The following is a 15,474-nucleotide window of genomic DNA, read 5'->3' as shown; positions in this document are numbered from 1 at the left end:
TTGGGATTTTTTTTTAATACTGAAGGAAAGGAGGAGAGCCATACTGTCCATGTACCAGTGCCATCTGGTTGGCCAGCTAGAGGAGGGGTGTAGTACGGATAGCCAAACTACAACATGTCTCCTCACTTCTTCTGGCAGTGCTATGGCAAGTTTTGGGTGGCCAGGCGCCATCTGTGGCTGTCGCAGTCCATGCTGCAGCCAGAGGATAGGGCGTGTCTGCTCAAACTGCCTGTTGAGCCATCTGCCTTGTTTGGGTCTGATGCATCCATGATGATTCAGCAGGGCCAGGAAGCCCGATGCTGTGCGAAGGAGGTGTCAGGCACCTCGAAGCGAGGTCAGGGCTGGCAGCAGCCTTAGCAACAGCAGCCCAAGCAACCTCAGCCTGCTTGGGGGCAGGAAGATCAGCTGGGCAGGCTGGACCCAGCACGGTGCAGCAAGTCTAAATGGGGCAGAGGATGTGGCGTTGGCCAGTGGCCACCCAAGCCCGCGCCTCAGTCCTGACGCGACATCACCCCCAGCCTTCCCTTGCCCTCAGATGGCATGGGAGGCTCTGGGGGCAGACCCTGGGTTGTTTCAACAGTGACCCAGGGGTACCGTTTACTGTTCTGAAGCACTCCTCCTCTGACGAGGGTGGCTGCATTTGCCATTATTGCAAACCATCAGCAAAGGGGGGTCTTGCGCTCATAAATCTTCACTCTCATGGTGAAATCAGCTATCAGGGAAGTGAAGGAAGAAGATCAGCAGGCAGGGTTTTATTCATGCTATTTTTCTTGTTCCGAAGCGGGGCGGGACGCTCAGGCCTGTCTTAGACCTCAGGGGGCTGAACAAGTTCCTCAGACCCCTGAAGTGCAAAATGTTGACCATTTTCAGGGTCAAGCAGGCTGTCTGGGTAGGCGACTGGTTTGCAACCATCGACCTCAAGGACGTGTATTTTTAAATCCCAATCTGGGAGGGGCACAGGAGGTTTCTCAGGTGTGCCTTTGAGGGAAAAACCTTCGAATTCTGTGTCCTCCCTTCAGAATGCATCCAGAGGCATCTCTTCAGCCTGGGGCTCTGTCCGCAGAGACAGCAGCAGGCAGTGGTGCTCTTCACTGTACTGTTTTGTGCAAACCTTGGGTGGTGGCAGGACATAGCCAGCATACCCAACCTCGAGGGGGAGTATGCTTGGTCCAGTACTACGTTGCCAGGTACTCTCTATGGATGCATCCCTGGAGGGATGGGCGCACTCCACAAGGGGCACCAGTGAGAGTCTGGAGCGTGCTCTGGAAGGGCCAGCATATCAATGCTCTAGAACTGAAAGCCTTTCACCTGGCCCTCCAGCATTTTCTCCCGAGTCACAGCACGGTGGCAGCAGCATTTGTCAACAGGCAAGGGGGCCGGGGCTCCCAAAACCTATACATAATAGCACACAGTCTGTGGACCTGGGCATGGACATGGTTCTGTCAGGGCCATGCAAATGCCCAGATTGGTTAACCAGGGGGCAGACCTACTCTCCAGGGGAAGTCCACTGGAGGCTGCACCCTGAGGTGGTCAGGGAGATCTGGCACTGCTTTGGCAAAGCACTGTCTCGCAGGTTAACTTATATCGCAGCAGTGCCTGGATAGTATGACGTGTGTGGTTGTGCTGCTGCCGTGATCTTGCCAGATGCCTCCTGCTGCTGCTGTTATCATTAGTCATACTTCTACTGTTTCTCATTTTTTATTTATTTAGAGGACAGTGCACATTAATGAACATTGCTGTAAATGTGCCGGTGTTAGCCAGAGGCTGATTTTCAACTGTAGTCCTCTGTCATGATGTTAAAAAGACCTCAGGCCATTAAAAACACAAAAACAGAAACACAGATGTCATAATATATAAAACAACAAATAACAAAAAAAAAAGGAACACATATACATGATTATTGTCACATATGTATACTATCCGATATAAATATATACTTTCAACATATTGTACCACAATAGCCGTAATTTTTATTATAATATTATTACTTTAATTAATGTTGTTGTAAGCTAATATCATTACTATCTGTCATGCATCTGTCTCTGTCTCTGTCTCTCTTTCTGTCTCATTGTGTCATACGGATTACTGTTAATTTATTATGTTGATCCCTTCTGTACGACATCTATTGCACATCTGTCTGTCCTGGAAGAGGGATCCCTCCTCAGTTGCTCTTCCTGAGGTTTCTACCATTTTTTTCCCCCGTTAAAGGGGTTTTTTGGGGAGTTTTTCCTTATCCGCTGCGAGGTCCTAAGGACAGAGGGATGTTGTATGCTGTAAAGCCCTCTGAGGCAAATTGTGATTTGTGATATTGGGCTTTATAAATAAAATTGATTGATTGATTGATTGATTGATTGATTGATTGATTGATTGATTGATTGATTGATTGAATGCTCATTGCCCACTGTTCTTTTCCATGGGGTGGGACTCTCGCCCCCTGAGCGTTGATGCCTTGGCACACCAGTGGCCTCAAAGCCTGCTGTATGCATTTACCCCTGTTCACTCCTCTCCCAAATCTGCTGCAGAGAGTTCAGAAGGAGGAAGTGCTGCTGATCCTAGTGGCCCCGAACTGGCCCCACATGACATGGTTCTTGGAGGTGGTGCCTCTCCTGGCCAGGACGCCATGGGAGCCCCCTGTCTGGTGGGACCCTTTGAGTCAGGCATAGGGGACCCTGCTCTATCCCTTTCCACAGGGGCTCAAACTATGGGCCTGGCCCCTGTGAGGGCCAGTCTGCTAGGCTTGGGACTTGCGCCCTCAGTGATTCAGGTGGTTGATTGTCTTAAAGGGTTCCCATAGTTATGATATAAATACTGGGTGGGGAGATAATCTCGATACGATAGAGAACATTCAATTACATTGTAACCTTGGTTCTCTGAGTGAGGAGATTATTTCCCCAGGCTAAAGGCCGCTCGGTACCCATTCCAATCAATGTTAATCAGTGGGTGCATGGGCAAGGTGGGACTTTTATAGCCTGGCGCATGCCGGCCACGTAAAGTGGTGTGTCTTAAAGACTACTGACCCATGTTCTTTTTTTTTTAAGATATTTTTTGGGGGCTTTTTAGCCTTTAATGTATAAGACAGACAAGTGTGAAGGGGGGAGAGAGAGAGGGAGTGACATGCAGCAAAGGGCCACATGCTGGAGTTGAACCCAGGCCGCTGCAGCAGCAGCCTTGTACATGGGACGCCTGCTCTACCACTAAGCCACCGACGCCCCCTGACCCATGTTCTTTAACTTTAAATGCACCACTTTAGTTTTTGCTCCCAATTTTCACAGGTTTAGGTTGAAGATCTAAGATTTTTTCATGCACTCAATAAATACATTCCTCTCAAATTTTGGCCACAAATTTGGAAAAAATCTGTGTTAGTCAGCACTTAATCTTTTCAAATATAATCAATCCACATGACAGGTGTGGCATATCAAGATGCCGACTGAACAGCATCATTACTTCACAGGTGTTCCTTAGGCTTGTCACTGCAGTTTTATTACACAACACAATGTCAAAAGTGTTTTGCCCCCCTCTGGGTTAGGAGAGAGATACTGCCCCAAGGAGTTCAAGTATCTTGGGGTGTTGTTCAGGAGTGAAGCTAGAATGGAGTGTGAGATGGATAGACAGCTTGGCATGGTGTCTGCAGTGATGGAGGCATAGCGCTGGACTGTCATGGTGAAAAAGGAGCTGAGCCAGAGGGCAAAGCTTTCAATTTACCAGTCCATCTATGCCCCAACCCTCACCTATGGTCATGAGCTTTGGGTAGTGACCGAAAGAATGAGATCGCAGATACAAGCAGCCGAAATGAGTTTCCTTTGAAGGAGGACTGGATGAGGAGCTCAGATATCCGGAGAGAGCTCAGAATAGAACCACTGCTCCTTTGCACCATAAGGGGCCAGTTGAGGTGGTTTGGGCATCTGATCAGGATCCTCCTGGATGCGTCCTGTTAGAGGTGTTCAGGCACGTCCAACTGGTGGGAGGCCCTGGGGCAGACCCAGAACACGCTGGAGGGATTACATATCTTGTCTAGCCTGGGAATGTCTTGGGGTCCCCCAGGAGGAGCTGGAAAGCATTGCTGGGGAGAAGGAGAAGGATCTCTGGGGTATTTTGCTCAGCCTGCTCCCCCGAGACTTGGCCCTGGATAAGTGGATGAAAATGGATGGATGGATGGATGGATGGATGGATGGAAGGACAGTGCCAAAAATGTTACAGCTTTTGATGGAGTATGCCATTGGTATGCTTACTGCAGGAATGTCCACCAGAGCTTTTGTCCATGAAGTGAATGTTCATTTCACTATCATAAGCCGTCTATATTGTTGTTTCTGTGAATTTGGCAGTATATCCAATCGTCCTCACAACCACACACCATGTGTAACCACACCACCCCAGGACCTCCACATCCAACGTCTTGACCTGCAAGGCCGTCTGACACCAGCCACCCAAACAACTGATGCAAAAACTGGTTTGCACAACCAAAAAAATTATGTGCTAAGATGTGTTGTTAAGATCTGCACATCTGCATGCTTGTCATCCGCACAAGGATCTTGATTTGACAACAGTTTGCTGTCATAACCAACTTGAGTTGGCAACAGCTCATGATGGTGTCTGGCACTTTGAGGAAATAGTCTTTTCACAGATGAATCCTGGTTGACATTGTACCAGGCAAACAGCAGCCTGTTCCAATTCCTGCCAATATCCAGCAACTTCACACAGCCATCAAAGTGGATATGATCAACATTTCACAAGCCACAATCAACAACTTGATCAACTCTATGTGAAGGACATGTGTCACACTGCATGAGGCAGATGATGGTCACACCAGATACTGACTGATTCCTTGGTATCTGTGACCAAAAACAGAATTTCTGTAGCTCTAGTCATTTGAAACCCTATTAAATGTCTTTTTTCAAGATCAAACTGCACATTTTAGAATGGTTTTTTATTGTGACCATCCCAAGGCACACCTGTGTAGTAATGATGCTGTTTAATTAGCTGCTTGATATACCACACCTGTCAGGTGGATGGATTATCTTGAAAAAGAAGTGCTCACTAACATGGATTTTAACAAATTTGCAACCAAAATTTGTGAGAAATATATCTATTGAGTGCATGAAAAAAGTCTTGGATCTTCAACTTTAACCTGTGAAAAATGAGAGCAAAAACAAAAGTGTTTAAGTGTGTTTGTTCAGTATATGTGACTCACCATCTTAACTCACTGTATGTACTTACCCTGGCCTATGTCCTGTCAAATCCTTCCACCAGGTATATCACATACCTTGTGTACATGTTGCCTCCATCTAGCTCTTGCTATGTAAGACATTTCATTTATCTTTTCATTCATGTCTGTTACCATGTATTACCTCTACCTTTATCTCCACCCAGGATCCCTGACTGAAATCTCTCCTCTGGCATTTTTATGTTATGTAGTATAATGGAACTTAACTTGGCAGTATTTAAGCAGTATTTGGGAGTATTTGAGTAAGGAATGCCTTTTTACAGTTCCCTCAGGCGACAGTGGATGAACTCTGTTTTATAGTCTTATAAAATTATCTTTACTGTGAAGAATCAATAACAGAGCCTGTAAAATTTGTCACGGTTTGTTTTTATTTGAATCAGAGTCTTTCATAAAAATTCTAGTGGTGCTGGTTGTGTCTGCTTACCTGTAATAAACTTTAGTTTAATGTCTCCGTTATGAAGGCACACACACACACACACACACACACACACACACACACACACACACACACACACACACACACACACACACACAGTGGGACCAAATGCAGGCCCTCACTGACTACATTATTATATCCTGACCTTTACTCAGACACTGCCCTCAATTTATGACTAATTTTAAACTTAACCCAGAAGCAGACATTTAACCTCCCCTTTCCATCAGGTCAGATTGAGTGAGTTGGACAATAGGTGACCTTTGACCTTTGCCCTCAGTTGCCTTTAGGTTCAGCCTAGAGAGACTCTGAGGACCGGTATGTGGTGTGTTTTGGCCTCTGACCTCGTTGAAACAAACAATTGCCATTTAAGGAGAAGGTGAAACATGACACCTGGCAACACACACACACACACACACACACACACACACACACACACACACACACACACACACACACACACACACACACACACAAACACACAAACAAAACATACTGAGATATCCAGACTGATTAAACTGTGAACACACAAACACACACGTACAAACTAAGTATGGAGTTTATCTGCATGGGAGCAGTTATGTTCTCAGCTGATTCTGTGGCCAGTGTGCCTGTTTGTTTTAGATTACCCATTGTTTGGCTCATGAGTATAGTGCCACAAGCACTTTTGTGACATAATGACTGTGCTTCGTACAGGATTTTGTGTGTGTTTTCATGATAAAGTAACAGAAGTAGTAAAAGAGGAGAAAGAAGTTCTGAAATATATTTTATAACATTTGACTGTTATATTTTATGATCTGAGTTATCTGCATATTTTAATCACTTAATATTTTCTACAATATATTTACTACATATATTTAACCATCTTTATTTTTTGCAAATCACACCCAAGTCTCAAGTTGAGACTTACTATCAATCAAGTGACTCAAGCCCAGAGTCAACCCCAAGTGTAAAAGTGAAACTATGTAACTTACATACGAAAAGTACATGACAACATCTCTTAAAGACAAAAAATAGATTTCTAGGCAATGAAAATAGGTATGACCACTTTCCACTTAGTCTCTCAACAAACTGAACAAAAATTTAAAACACTTCTGATTTGGCTCCCATTTTTCACAGGTTTAAGTTAATGATCTAAGACTATTTTCATGCATTCAACAAATTATGTCGCTCAACCTTTAATCACAGATTTTAATAAATTTGTGATTAAAGGTTAAGCAAAATATATTTGTTTCATGCATTCAACAAATGCATGAAACAAACAAATCGCTTTAATCACAAATTTATTAAAATCTGTGTTAGTGCTCACTTCTCTTTTCACAAGATTTCCATCCACCTGACAGGTGTGGTATAAAACACTGCTCTAAAATGTGCAGTTTGATCACACAACACAATGCCACGGATGTCACAAGTTTTGGAGGAGCATGCCATTGGCATGCTGACTGCAGAAATGTCCACCAGAACTGTTGCCCATGAAGCTAATGTTCATTTCAGTGCCATAAGCTTTCTGACAGCTCTGATGACCAACACCTTTCTGCTTTGTGTGCTGACCATTGTCTCTTTCTCTCCTACAGAGAGAATTTTATGAGCCAATTTTATTCCAGAAAAGTGCTAGCATTACACTACTCTTTAATTACTGTCGTGGGGGACTACTGCATGAGAAAAGGGAGCAGTGGACACAGTCCCTCCCACAGACATACCAACTAGCAGGGCCATTTCTAACTTTTTGGGGACTCTATGCAAAATCTTGTTTTGCCCCCATATGTAAGTCATTCATGAATACACAGCTAATCTTTGTCATATTCTTTATGCATATGAGACCAAATGCTCTGTTTTTCACACATAAAAAAAACAGTAATTTAACTTTGCGGCATTGTTAATATTAAATTCAAAACTAAGTGCCCCGACCCCCATCAAAAAGGACACTTGGCCCCCAGCCTGTGCCAGGCCCTGTCAAAAGGTACTTGCCACCTGGCCTAACAACTTCTTTGGGCAAAACCCTGCACTGAATTACATTGCACCTATACTGTAGGTGAAAATGTAGTTAGCTAGCCAACATTAGCTATGTTAACTTTTCATATGCAACATTAATCTATGATGTTATAATAAGGAGGAGAGGGGTTGAGAGGAAGAGATGGAGAGAGAGTTGGAGAAATTATGTGTATCTCAGTTGTATCATTTGTTTGATCAGCTAAACTGCTCATCAAAACAAGTGGTTTTTTGTTTTGTTTTTTTTTTCATGATTTCGCTCCGACCTGCACAGAAATTAACTACCTGGTAATTTAGCAGGTACTATTTTTGCTTTATCTTGAGTAGGTTTTTAAAAGAGTAGTTTTTAATTTTACTTAAGTCATTTTTATGGGAGTAATTTGACTTTTACTTGAGCATAGATTTTCAGTACTCTACCTACCACCACTAAATCCTCACTGAACATTTAACTACTTAGCACCAGGCCAAGAAGCAGTGTTTTGTGGCCCTCTCTGTTGTGTCAATCCTGTTTAACCTCCAAATACACCCAACAGTGTCATCATGGGGCCTTCAGGTACACCTGTACATGGGCGCAGGAAGGTAGGTGCTGAGGGTGCTGCAGCATCCCCTTTTGACCCAGTGGAACAACACATTGTATCAATAGTTGGCTATTTTACCATGGGTTATCTGTGCATTTGTTTTACATTTTGAACAGCACATGATACAGTGCCTGTCAGAAAATTCAAATAGAGTTTTATAGCAGCTAATGATGAGTGGAAGATGACCAGACATAAGGGACATATGATTATGATTTGCCAAGAGGATGTGAGTGGCCTCAGCACACAGACAACTGGATGTCCACCATCATTCAAAAGGAAATATTAGAAATTCTGGCCCATGCAGTCAAGATATGAATTGTGTCTGAGGAGAGAAAGCACACATTCTTTGGACTAACAGAACCACTAATGTAAGTATGTCTGAGTAGTTTTCCTGTAGCTCCTCAACCCAATTGCAATAATAAATGTTTGTCTGTAGGTTTCTGCAAATATCGAATATGTAACATCTTTACCTTATTATGTAGCCGATTTGTTGAAACTGTTAGGTTCAGGCAGGTTATTGTTAGGGGAATGATCTGGTTTTGGCTTAATATTCCCACCTTTAGTGGCACTATTGCAGCTGGAAATGCCATCAATGTCTGCCTGGAAAACACCCTGTTTTGTTCTTTGTTGGTCTCAAGAAGTGGTCTGCAGTTGGTAGCTTTCTCACCTAAGTGTGTACACATTCAGAATAATGCATGCACATTTATACTGTGTAGCACCCTCAGAGAAAATACGTCCCTGTGCACATGCACCTGTATTTTACTGCAGGAAGGTGAGAAGTTAAACCACTGGAGGTCAGCAAAAGAAGGACTTGAGAGATTGTTAAGATATTCCTCAAAAGAACCTACTGTCAGGTAGACGTAACCTGAGGTGGGGCTACTAACATGTGCAAGGCCAGAGGGCTTTAGAAGCGTCAGTAATCTGGAGAAAAATGTTGGGCACTCAACACCCTTGGCAAATCCTGTTATCTTGTTGTCAGTCAGGTGCTGGTTACAAGTGAGAATAAATGACCATGCTGATTTACAGTTTTTCTTGATTGCTTTGACCTGCTTAAAGAAACTGGGATCCACTCGGTTTTCATCATCACTGTCTCATCAGAGCACAAGACACCTCTTGCAAATGTGTTAACCCTTTCTCATTGGATTGACACATTTTCCCCACCTTTTTGCAGAACAGTTAACACGGATGTCATTCAAGCAGTCCAAACTCCATTGTTTTAGCTATGGTAACCAAACAGAAACCATCTGTTCCTAACTATTAGAAACTACCTACATCAGTATGAAATCACTGAAGCACCTGTTTGATACTCCTTCACACAAATCTTCAATTACCAATCAGTCTGCAGGCCTTACAAGGTGCAGCGTCTGTGTTGTTCTTTGCCAACATGGATGGAAGAGGTCTAAGGCAGATGAGAGTGAGAGTAAGAGGTAGAGGGGTCTGAGGAAGAGGAGTCCTAGTGCGAGGTGGAGGTATAGTTGGAAGGGTTCAGGTTTCTGATGAAATTCAGGCAACTGTTATTGATCACGTTATCAATCATGGCCTTTCACTTAGAGAGGCTGGACAAAGAGTCCAACCTGTTCTAAACAAAAACACTGTCGCATCCACTGTCAGAATTTTTCAACATGAAAACAGGTAATGTTGCTGCACAGTATACAGAAATATCTTCAGTGATTGTTTCCTCATTCCCATTACATGTATTCTTTATAGAATCCAAAGGCTACCATTCTCTGGTGGTAGAGGGAGAATTTTTAGTGCTGAGCAGGAGGCAGCCGTTGTGAACATGGTTGTGGCAGACAATGCCATAAGGCTGCGTGAAATCAGGGCAGCAGTGGGGCATGTTTAGGAACATCAACAACGTGAGCGTGACCACCATTGACCGCATCCTAAGAAGGAACCATATGGCCATGAAGCAGCTCTATACAGTTCCATTTCAAAGGATCTCTGACATTGTGAAGGATGCCAGATATGTGGAGGTAAGAAAACATTACTACAGTATACTGTAATGCCTTGTCATATCATGCAGTTAGAGTCAACTGGAGTCACTTTTCATTGTCATTTTGCCTTTTTTTACTTGGAGAATAATGGAGCTTGAAGCTGAGGGGGCACATCATGTCTTCATTTATGTTGATGAAGCCAGCTTCAATCTCTGTGAAGTGAGGAGACGTGGAAGGAACCTCATTGGGTACAGGGCCACTGTCACAGTTCCAGGACAGAGGGGCACCAACATAACCATGTGTGCTGCCATCTCCAGTGATGGTGTCCTATGCCATATCCCCACTATTAACACCGAGCGCTTCATAATAATCCTGAATGTACTTCATGACAGGCTGATCCCACCTGAGGAGAGAGGGCTGTTGAGGCCTGGCATGCCACTCTTTGTCTGGGACAACGTGGCGTTCCACCACTCTCGCCTTGTCAATGAGTGGTTTGCAGTACACCCTCGAATGATGATGCAGTTCCTTCCAGCATATTCCCCATTTTTGAATCCCATAGAGGAGTTCTTCAGTGCTTGGAGGTGGAAGGTTTATGATCACCGTCCCTATGAGCAGATGCCCTTGCTGAATGCAATGACTGCTGCTGCCCAGAAATAGGTGCAGAGGAATGTCAAGGTTGGATAAGGCATGCAAGAATATTTTTCCCTCAGTGCATTGCAAGAGAGGATATTGAATGTGATGTGGATGAGGCCACGTGGCCCCATCGTCAAGACAGAAGAGACTGAGTATCAATAGTGGCTATTTCTTATACTCTACAGTAATAGATTTTTATACTTTACTGTAATAGATTTTATTTTTATTTTCTTAATTTCTTATACTCTAATAGATTTTATTTTGGTTTACATGTATTTTGTAATATTTATAGTATTTCAGTTTTCAGCCACAGTTTGAAAAAAACAGAATCAATAAAATTTGCATCAAAGCATTTCTGATTCTGGATCCAATTCTTTGCAAGAAGGCAAATTTGACAACAAATGGCACTGGCATGAAAGCTATGTACAGTAATAGACTACAATGACAAGCAATGGTGCACTGATTTGCAGTGAGTGCTGTATTTTGTATTTTGTTGTCCACTGTGTAATGGTTGATTGGAAGAGCTCATACACTTGTTTGCAAGTTGTGTTGTTTGAAGGCAAAATTTGCTTTTGTTGCATATTTTAAATGTTTTGGCAGCCTTTTGCAAACAAAATGTGTCATTTTGACCATGAGTGCCACTGTCTGTGTCTGTGTGTCTGTGTGTCTGTGTGTATGTCTGTGTGAAGCTACCTGGACTAAACAGATCAAATCAAATAGGTGAAGAAAAAAGATCATGTTTTGGTTTAAAATAAGTACGTTTGTCACATAACAACAACAACACATGACATGACATAAATACATCAGGTGAATGATGTCAGTGGACAGTATGAAAATTATATGACGCTACATTAACACAACATTGACTTTTGTTTTCGCAATGAACACAAATTGCAGTATCCTGGGTAAAAGTCATGTTCTGTTTGACCCATCCACCATCGCCATAGTTTCGCTCACCAGACCTTTCTCAAGAAAAGAAAGGCATCACCAGTTTGTCAGTCTGGATCTGGAAGTCCAACATGATCGTAGCTCGGTCATTCTCAACCACCTTAGGAGGTGTCTTCCATTGTGACCTTGGGACTTCCAGCCCATATTCAGTGCAGATGTTCTTGTGCATTATGCCAGACACTTGGTTATTTATCTTTCTTGACTTTTGCAATAGTTTACTCTTGTTCTTATTTCCTCTTAATATGTTAATTATATGCACCAGCTGAGGAAAATGTCCAGACTTAGTGTCATATTTGATTTGTGTGCATTACAATATGCAATATTGTAATGCGTATGTGTATGACATAAATTTATTTCTGTCACAGTGTGCACTTCCACCTGTCCTACATGCTATTCTCTCAGATGACCCAGTTAATTTCCACTCACCCAGCCTCTCCATCACACCTACCCACCAGCCTATCACCTGTCCACACATCTCCCACTCCTGCCGGCCAACCACACCCACCTCATCGAGCCAACTCAGCTCACCTGTGCCTCATTTCTCCTTGCCACTATAATACCTCAGCCTCACAGACTCTCATGGCCAGATTGTTTCTTTGTTATTCCATGTAAGACTTTCCAGCGTGTTCCCAGACTGCTTTCTCGTTGCCAACTTCGCCTGTCTCTGACTCTCCTGCTTTGCCTGCTCCCTAGTAAACCACTCAGCCTTCTGTCCCCAACCAAGAGCTCTGCTTCCACCTTCCTAGTTTCTGTTCACCTGTTCCCCTTGGCTGTGTGGAGAGATTACCAGTCAACTCTATGTTGTGCATTTACCTGTTCTGTTGCCTGGGATTTCCTCTGTTGTGGATTATCTTGTTGCATGGCCGCACATTCTGCCTTTGTGTGTGCAACACAAGATCCACTCATCATCACCACTGGTTCCTCGACTCCTTGCCGGTTCTTACCTATCGCTTGCTCCCCACAGGTGGGTTGGCTTCCCATGTGTGTTCACGCGGTATTGAACCCTCTGCTTATCTGAAATCACCTTCTGTCTGCTCTCTCGTGGTACCACTGCACACGTTTGAACTTTTTGCTGTTTGTGTGCATCCAGCGCACTCCACTGACTAACCTGCTCTCTGATTCAGCATGTCATACCTAATACTTGGGACTAAACCTGTGTCTTGGAAGGCTCCAAGCCACAAAATTGACCACACGGTACATTGAAGGTCATTACACACTATCTTGACCACTTTGGTGCTGCATCTGGGTTCCTACCACACCCGTTTATAATAAACAAGGTCTGTCTACATGTTATACAGTCAGTTTTCTTATATATCTTTTTTTTGGCTGAATATATATAGATATATATATATATATATATATATATATATATATATATCTATATATATATATCTATATATATATATATATCTATATAGATAGATAGATAGATAGATAGATAGATATATATATATATATATAGATATAGATATCGATATATAGATAGATATATATATATATATAGATAGAAGATATCGATATATAGATATATAGATATATATATATATATATATATATATATCTAGATATAGATATATATATATATATATATATATATATATATATATATATATATATATATAGAGATATATATATATATATATATATATATATATAGATATAGATATAGATAGATAGATAGATAGATAGATAGATAGAGATATATATATATATATATTAGATATATTAGATTTGTAATCAGATGCTTGACAAATTGTAAATCCTTGCAAAATGCCACAGCTATTATTATCTCAGATCAGCTGGTGAATGAACCAGTCAGTGTCAGTCACGGACATTAATAGATGGAAGCATGTTGTGAAAGCACATTCAAATAAACACAGAAGATGTCACATGAGCAAAGAAGCTGATATATGTATTTACATATACTAACCAAAGTATCTAATTTGAGACATAGCATTGGACTCACATGGTAGGATTTGATCCAAAACAAGTACCCTATGGAACAGTGAGAAAACACTGTACACCAAATAGACTATTTTTACTTTTTCACTTTGGATCTAACCTTATATTTAGTACAGAACCATTATGACAGTGGAAATCACCCCATCCTGGCACTTAAACACTCTTTATTTGATGATGGATTCTTAACAATTAAAGGAAGAACTTCTGTATTTACTTCACTGTCATGAAGGGCATGAAGTCATGTTTCTCTTAGTGTACCCATGCACACTTAATCCCACACCAACAGTGGTGTTTCTGTAGCTTGAACTGAGAAAAAATCCAGTCAAGCCAAATATATACACACACACACACACACTTGCAGTTGAGAATTTCCTGAGGGATTACTGTGTGGCAAATGAAGTCAGGCATTCAGGGTGGTGATACCATTTAACTAAAGTCAGCCCCAGTTGTTTGAGTTGTGGAAAGCACACTGCAATGATCTTTAAATGGATTATTAAGTACACTTACTAAAGGTCACGTAGAGTTTGATCATTAAACTAAATACTGTATAGTACTGCCTACATAGTGCACTGTTTAATGATAGGTTCCCAGTGCCTGTTGAGCGGCTGCCCCAAACTGATGCAAGAACATCTCCCTGGGTGGCCTCCAGGAACCCCTTGAGGGTGAAATGATAATTGGTTCTACAATTCCACACTTAAAAAAGAAAAGCAGTTCATGAGATTATGATAAAATCCAGCTGAAGTCAACCTTGTAATTATTTATTATAAACATACATTGTTTTCTTCCAAGTTTTACTTTGGGTATCATTTAGTGTAGTTGGGTTTATAGATAATGTATAAAGATTTGTGATTGTACTTTGTGGATGATATGTGTAGGAAGATATAAATTTGTCTTTTACGGTTTTCATCTCATGGTCTTTATTCAGTGAATTAACAGACTTAATAAAGTCTTTAGTGAAGACCATGACATGTCAACACAGTCTCAGAAATATGTGAAATAAAAAGGACCTCTTAAACAAAACAACACATTATGTGGTGGTGGGCACAAATTTGTTAAAGTTACATGCCGGCAACACAAAAACAATGCCAATGCAAAGTCAATCATAAATGGTTGCAGTTTGGTTGTGAAAGGGTTGCAAGTTTGGTTATGTCTAGAGAACAAAAAAAAAATACTTAGGTTAGGAAAATATTGTGGTTTTGGTTAAAATAGCTACGTGTGGGACATAAGTGGGGTAAACTTACAAACTTCGTGTAGTCACATAAAGTACATACAGTCACATAAGTACACTGAGTTTTGGTTTTATATGGGAAACAAAAGTCCATAAGGCCCAGGCACACCAAAGTGACTCCAGAGAACTAGCAGTAATGAAGCCCCCTGCTGTGTTGCCTGATGTCGCCATGTCCCAGCAAACAAGCTGCACATGAACACACTGCAAAAACTACAGCTTCACACCAGCAGATGGCAGTAGTCTGTAATCATCATTCATAAAGGGAATCCAGAAGACCATCTTGAGACTAGTTAGCCAGTTAACACATCAACAGCACAATCCAGGGTTGAAAGAACAGAGGATATTTACTGTGCACCAGTGAACAATAACATAAACCACCATGAATGTTTCTGCTAAAGGGTTCAATGGCTGAAGAAAAATAATCTTACCTTATGTAACAAGTTTGTTTTGGTATCACTCCCTCTGGACTTTAGCTCTTTGTTTACTTTTCTCATTTCCGTTTCCCTTCTTGCACGCTGGGCTGAACTTCCGATCAGAGTGTTTTCAAA

General features: G+C 41.9%; 1 protein-coding gene across 1 annotated transcript in view; it reads right to left on the bottom strand.

Annotated features, from left to right (window-relative positions):
- The window catches only part of LOC125878864 (uncharacterized), a 489,748-nt gene that overhangs the window by 273,298 nt on the left and 200,976 nt on the right, over positions 1 to 15,474 (bottom strand). The gene's annotated exons all lie outside the window — the stretch shown is intronic.

Source organism: Epinephelus fuscoguttatus, linkage group LG19, assembly GCF_011397635.1.
Source record: "Epinephelus fuscoguttatus linkage group LG19, E.fuscoguttatus.final_Chr_v1".
NCBI classification, from domain to species: domain Eukaryota; kingdom Metazoa; phylum Chordata; class Actinopteri; order Perciformes; family Serranidae; genus Epinephelus; species Epinephelus fuscoguttatus.
This window is presented reverse-complemented; position numbering and strand designations above follow the sequence as displayed.